This window comes from Schistocerca nitens, chromosome 1, assembly GCF_023898315.1.
Source record: "Schistocerca nitens isolate TAMUIC-IGC-003100 chromosome 1, iqSchNite1.1, whole genome shotgun sequence".
In the NCBI taxonomy this organism is placed as follows: domain Eukaryota; kingdom Metazoa; phylum Arthropoda; class Insecta; order Orthoptera; family Acrididae; genus Schistocerca; species Schistocerca nitens.
The window spans coordinates 178,553,989-178,560,988 of NC_064614.1; positions in this window are offsets into that span (position 1 = coordinate 178,553,989).

Here is a 7,000-nt window from a genome sequence, read left to right on the forward strand (position 1 = left end):
AGTCGGTGAATTTTTCGAATTCGTTGACAGCTTCGTGCGTTGCTCTCCTTACGCTAATTTTCGCTTATTTCAGTTTGTCTGTGATGATTTGCCTACGTTTATATCTGCGGAGATAACAGACGTAAATTACTCCAGTTATCTTATTCACAGAAGACTCGCTTCAGTTTGACATTACATTTATCGTTTTCCATGGATCCGTTGGAGAGGAGTCTCTGGGATGTGGAAAGAGTGAAAGTGTTTTTTTTTTGTTTGTTTTTTTTTGTGCTCAGATACATGGATATTGTACAATTCTAATGCACACAGAGTTATGAGCTATAATCCTTGTGAAGATATTCATCGATGGAGTAGGAGTTCGCCAACAGGAAGTTCTTCACATTTTACAGTAAGTTCTTTAATTTACTCTGAAACTGATTTTTATCACTTACAAGACCTTTGATATGCTCTGGAAAGTTGTTGAATATATAGTACCCATGTATTTGACTCCTTTTTCTACTAATGTTAAGCTTTTATAGTCCTTATACAGACTGTTTTTGGTTCTGGTATTATAATCATGTTTTGCACTCTTTTGTGTAAAAAGAGACATGTTGGAGATGACAAAGAACTTCAATGAGTATATGTACTGAGAAGTAGTAGTTAGGCCGGCCGGAGTGGCGGTGCGGTTCTGGGCGCTACAGTCTAGAACCGAGCGACCGCTACGGTCGCAGGTTCGAATCCTGCCTCGGGCATGGATGTGTGTGATGTCCTTAGGTTAGTTAGGTTTAATTAGTTCTAAGTTCTAGGCGACTGATGACCTCAGAAGTTAAGTCGCATAGTGCTCAGAGCCAAGTAGTAGTTAGAATACCAAGTTTTTTAAAGAGGTCTCTGCATGATCTAGGAGTGACACCAGATATAATTCTGATGTCTCGTTTCTGAATTTTGAAAATCATTCCATAACTCATTAGCGAATGGAAGTAGGCCGAATAAATTAACTTCTTCATTTTTAAATGACCTATTTCTGCTATCATGCGTACTGTAAATGTAGCTAAACTAAGGCGTTTCATTGACTCTAGAGTTTTCCAATTTAGGTTGTCGTCAATTTGTAGCCCTAAAAATTTGACACAGTCTACAGGTTTAATTTCATTGCTTGAATATATTATACTTATAGGATCAGGTATTCTTTGTGGGGTACTAAACTGTATGCACTGGGTCTTGTCAAAATTCAGTGACAATCCATTTGCTGTAAACCACCCATTGATAGTTACAAGCCACGCTGGATTAGCCGAGCGGTCTAACGGCGCTGCAGTCATGGACTGTGCTGCTGGTCCTGGCGGAGGTTAGAGTCCTCCCTCGGGCATGGGTGTGTGTGTTTGTCCTTAGGATAATTTAGGTTAAGTAGTGTGTAAGCTTAGGGACTGATGCCCTTAGCAGTTAAGTCCCATAAGATATCACACACAGTTGACTTTTTTTTTTTTTTGAACATTTGATAGTTACAAATATTTCCTTAGCTGATTGCTCAGTGAGATCACGGATACTGTTTTTTTTTTTTTTTTTTTTTTTTTTTTTTTTTTTTTTTTTTTTTTTTGAGGGCATTCAGTAGCGAGAAAATGAAGTACTATAAGGCGACGGAAGAGTCGAGAGTTTGGCATAATTCCAGTTAGTGGTACAAATATCTTGTTTGACATTAAGGGCCAGAAATAGGGTCGCACCTTTTGTAAATTCAGGCAGTTATAGTGCGGTTGAAATTAACTGCGACTTTTGACGCTAATCTCACTGGAGGGGACGTGACGCAGCTGCCCAGGTAACACCAAGGGCGACCCGATTTTCCATACTACGCCGCCTGCGGTTCGGTTGACAAAGCGCCGCTGTTGCCACGCCGTGGATATACAGTACCATATGGTATCACTCAGTAGATACATCGACGTTCATCAGCTGTCGTAAAGTGGTATTTTCTCGCGTTGGAGTGTTCTGCAGCCGTAAGGTATTGTGAACGTGTGTTTTTTATGGGCGTTGCATTGATAATAATAGCGCAGCATCTCTGAACACGGGATTCGCAATAAAAGTGGCTGTTCAGGAACTCACGCTGTTGGTGAAGATCTGCTCCAAAATATTCCTCCGGATTCAATAATTGTAATAGACAATGCACCGTTCCACTGTGGTGATGGATAATGCTCCAACAATCCAGTAGAGGACAGTGGATATTTTGGTCTGGGTACAAAGAAATGTTCCATTGGATAAAGTCGAACCTAGCATGTATAAGGCGCAGTTAATGGAACAAGTAGTGCTGTGCAAGCCAATTCTCCACGCTACCAGGTCGATAAACTGGCTGACCCTATGGGACAAAGTTTAATCAGCCAAAGAAACTGGTAAACCTCCCTAATATCGTGTAGGGCCCACGCGAGCACGAAGAAGTGCGGCAGTACGACGTGGCATGGACTCGACTAATGCCTGAAGTGGTGCTGTAAGGAAGTGACACCTTGAGCCCTGCAGGGGTGTCCATAAATCCGTAAGAGTACGAGAGGATGGAGATCTCTTCTAAACAGCAAGTTGCATGGCATCCCAGATATCCTCATATCGTTCATGTCTGGGAGTTTGGTGGCCAGCGGAAGTGTTTAAACTCAGGTTGGTGTTCTTGGAGCAATTCTGGACGTGTGGGGTGTCGCATTGTCCTGCTGGAATTGCTCAAGTCCCTCGGAAAGCACAATCGATGTGAATGGATTCAGGTGATCAGACAGGATGCTTACGAACGTGTTATCTGTCAGAGTCGTATCAGGGGTCCCATATCGCTCCAACTGCACAAGCTCCACACAATTACAGAGTCTCCACAAGCTTGAATAGTCCCCTGCTGACATGCAGGGCCCATGGATTCATGAGGTTGCCCCCACACATCCACTCGATACAATTTGAACCAATACTCGTCCGACCAGGTAACATGTTTCTGTCGTCAACAGTCCAGTGTCGTTGTTGATGGGCCCAGGCGAGGCGTAAAGCTTTGTGTAGTGCAGTCCGAAAGCCGATATCGATGACATTTCGTTGAATGGTTCGCACCCTGACACTAGTTGATGGCCTAGCACTGAAATATGCAGCAATTTGCAAGGGTTGCACTTCTGTAACGTTGAACTATTCTCTCCAGTCGTCGTTGATCCCGTTCTTGCAGGATCTCTTTCCGGCCACGACGGTGTCGGAGATTAAATGTATTACCGGATTCCTGGTATTCACGGTACACTCATGAAATGGTCGTATGTGAAAATTACCACTTCATCACAATTGGAGATGCTGTGTCCCATCGATCGTGCGCCGATCATGACACGAAGTTCAGATTTACTTAAATCTTGGTACCCTGCCATTGTAGCAGCAGTAAGAAATGCATTAGACACTTGTCTTATATAGTCGTTGCCGCCACAGCGCCGTATTCTGCCCGTTTATACACTCCTGGAAATGGAAAAAAGAACACATTGACACCGGTGTGTCAGACCCACCATACTTGCTCCGGACACTGCGAGAGGGCTGTACAAGCAATGATCACACGCACGGCACAGCGGACACACCAGGAACCGCGGTGTTGGCCGTCGAATGGCGCTAGCTGCGCAGCATTTGTGCACCGCCGCCGTCAGTGTCAGCCAGTTTGCCGTGGCATACGGAGCTCCATCGCAGTCTTTAACACTGGTAGCATGCCGCGACAGCGTGGACGTGAACCGTATGTGCAGTTGACGGACTTTGAGCGAGGGCGTATAGTGGGCATGCGGGAGGCCGGGTGGACGTACCGCCGAATTGCTCAACACGTGGGGCGTGAGGTCTCCACAGTACATCGATGTTGTCGCCAGTGGTCGGCGGGAGGTGCACGTGCCCGTCGACCTGGGACCGGACCGCAGCGACGCACGGATGCACGCCAAGACCGTAGGATCCTACGCAGTGCTGTAGGGGACCGCACCGCCACTTCCCAGCAAATTAGGGACACTGTTGCTCCTGGGGTATCGGCGAGGACCATTCGCAACCGTCTCCATGAAGCTGGGCACGGTCCCGCACACCGTTAGGCCGTCTTCCGCTCACGCCCCAACATCGTGCAGCCCGCCTCCAGTGGTGTCGCGACAGGCGTGAATGGAGGGACGAATGGAGACGTGTCGTCTTCAGCGATGAGAGTCGCTTCTGCCTTGGTGCCAATGATGGTCGTATGCGTGTTTGGCGCCGTGCAGGTGAGCGCCACAATCAGCACTGCATCCGACCGAGGCACACAGGGCCAACACCCGGCATCATGGTGTGGGGAGCGATCTCCTACACTGGCCGTACACCACTGGTGATCGTCGAGGGGACACTGAATAGTGCACGGTACATCCAAACCGTCATCGAACCCATCGTTCTACCATTCCTAGACCGGCAAGGGAACTTGCTGTTCCAACAGGACAATGCACGTCCGCATGTATCCCGTGCCACCAAACGTGCTCTAGAAGGTGTAAGTCAACTACCCTGGCCAGCAAGATCTCCGGATCTGTCCCCCATTGAGCATGTTTGGGACTGGATGAAGCGTCGTCTCACGCGGTCTGCACGTCCAGCACGAACGCTGGTCCACCTGAGGCGCCAGGTGGAAATGGCATGGCAAGCCGTTCCACAGGACTACATCCAGCATCTCTACGATCGTCTCCATGGGAGAATAGCAGCCTGCATTGCTGCGAAAGGTGGATATACACTGTACTAGTGCCGACATTGTGCATGCTCTGTTGCCTGTGTCTATGTGCCTGTGGTTCTGTCAGTGTGATCATGTGATGTATCTGACCCCAGGAATGTGTCAATAAAGTTTCCCCTTCCTGGGACAATGAATTCACGGTGTTCTTATTTCAATTTCCAGGAGTGTATATCTCTGTATTTGAATATGCATGACTATATCAGTTTCCTTGGCACTTCAGTGTAAATCTGACCGAGAATGAATGGGCGTAGGTGAAAAGTAATGTGGCAAAAAAGAACAAGAAGTTTACGCTCAGTGAGGTTGAAAGTTTGACAAAAGGAGAAATTGGAAATGTCAGCCCATAGGACTGGCTTCGAGTTGTCAGCCATACCAAAAGGGAAGGTGAAGAGACATGGATTCATTAAGGACTATGAGGACTTTTGAGTAATACATAACTACTCTTGTTGCCATGTAAAAATCTGCTACTTTTGCCAAAACACGGCAGAGTTTACAAATATTCATCCTGTGAACTGGCGACGTATCTTATGGTCTTTATACAAGTAGATAACATATCTTATGCGCCAATGGATAATGTATCTTAACTGTCGTCTCAAGTCCAGGGTGGCAAACAAGCAATCCACATAGCTATAAATTTTGGCCCTGTCTAAAAATTAATTAAAATGCCACTGTGACATTACAAGAATACTCAAATTAATATATATATGTCCAGTTCGGGATTTATCCCAAAATGATAACACAACCTCTCCCTTTCTCATTCTACATTTTAATTTTTCAAAGCTTTCAAAGTTCAAGTCATAAACAACAAGAAAGTTTAATTACTTTCAACTCTCAACAAATTAATTAACATGTTGACAGTCATAAATAAGAAGAAAGTTTAATTACTTTCAACTCTCAACAAATTAATTAACATGCTGACATTGACTATGTGATTTTTAAAACTTTATCTCTATATATGAACCATGAACCTTGCTGTTGGTGGGGAGGCTTGCGTGCCTCAACGATACAGATAGCCATACCGTAGGTGCAACCACAACTGAGGGGTAGCTGTTGAGAGGCCAGACAAACGTGTGGTTCCTGAAGAGGGCAGCAGCCTTTTCAGTAGTTGCAGGGGCAACAGTCTGTATGATTGACAGATCTGGCCTTGTAAAGCTAACCAAAACGGCCTTGCTGTTGTGGTACAGTGGACGGCTGAAAGCGAGGGGAAACTACAGCCGTAATTTTTCCCAAGGCCATGAAGCTTTACTGTAGGATTAAATGATGATGGCATCCTCTTGGGTAAAATATTCCGGAGGTAAAATAGTCCCCCATTCAGATCTCTGGGCTGGAACTACTCAAGAGGACGTCGTTATCAGGAGAAAGAAAACTGGCGTTCTACAGATGGGAGTGTGGACTGTCAGATCCCTTAATCGGGCAGCTAGGTTAGAAAAAAGGGAAATGGATAGGTTAAAGTTAGATATAGTGGGAATTAGTGAAGTTCGGTGGCAGGAGGAACAAGACTTTTGATCAGGTGAATACAGGGTTATAAATACCAAATCAAATAGGGGTAACGCAGGAGTAGGTTTAATAATGAATTAAAAAATAGAAGTGCAGGTAAGCTACTACAAACAGCATAGTGAATCCATTATTATGGCCAAGATAGACACGAATCCCACGCCTACTACAGTAGTACAAGTTTATATGCCAACCAGGTCTGCAGATGACGAAGAAATTGAAGAAATATATGATGAAGTCAAAGAAATTATTCAGATAGTGAAAGGAGACGAAAATTTAATAGTCATGGGTGAGTGGAATTCGGTAGTAGAAAAAGGGAGAGAAGGAAACGTAGTAGGTGAATATGGATTGGGGCTAAGAAATGAAAGAGGCAGCCGTTTGGTAGAATTTTGCAGAGAGCACTACTTAATCATAGCTAACACTTGGTTCAAGAATCATGAAAGAACGTTGTATACATGGAAGAAGCCAGGAGATACTAGCAGGTTTCAGGTAGATTATATAATGGTAAGACAGAGATTTAGGAACCAGGTTTTAAATTGTAAGACATTTCCAGGGGCAGATGTGGACTCTGACCACAATCTATTGGTTATGAACTAAAGAAACTGCAAAAAGGTGGGAATTTAAGCAGATGGGACCTGGAAAAACTGAAAGAACCAGAGGTTGTACAGAGTTTCAGGGAGAGCATAAGGGAACAATTGACAGGAATGGGGGGAAGAAATACAGAAGAAGAATGGGTAGCTTTGAGGGATGAAATAGTGAAGGCAGCAGAGGATCAAGTAGATAAAAAGACGAGGGCTAGTAGAAATTCTTGGGTAACAGAAGAGATACTGAATTTAATTTATGAAAGGAGAA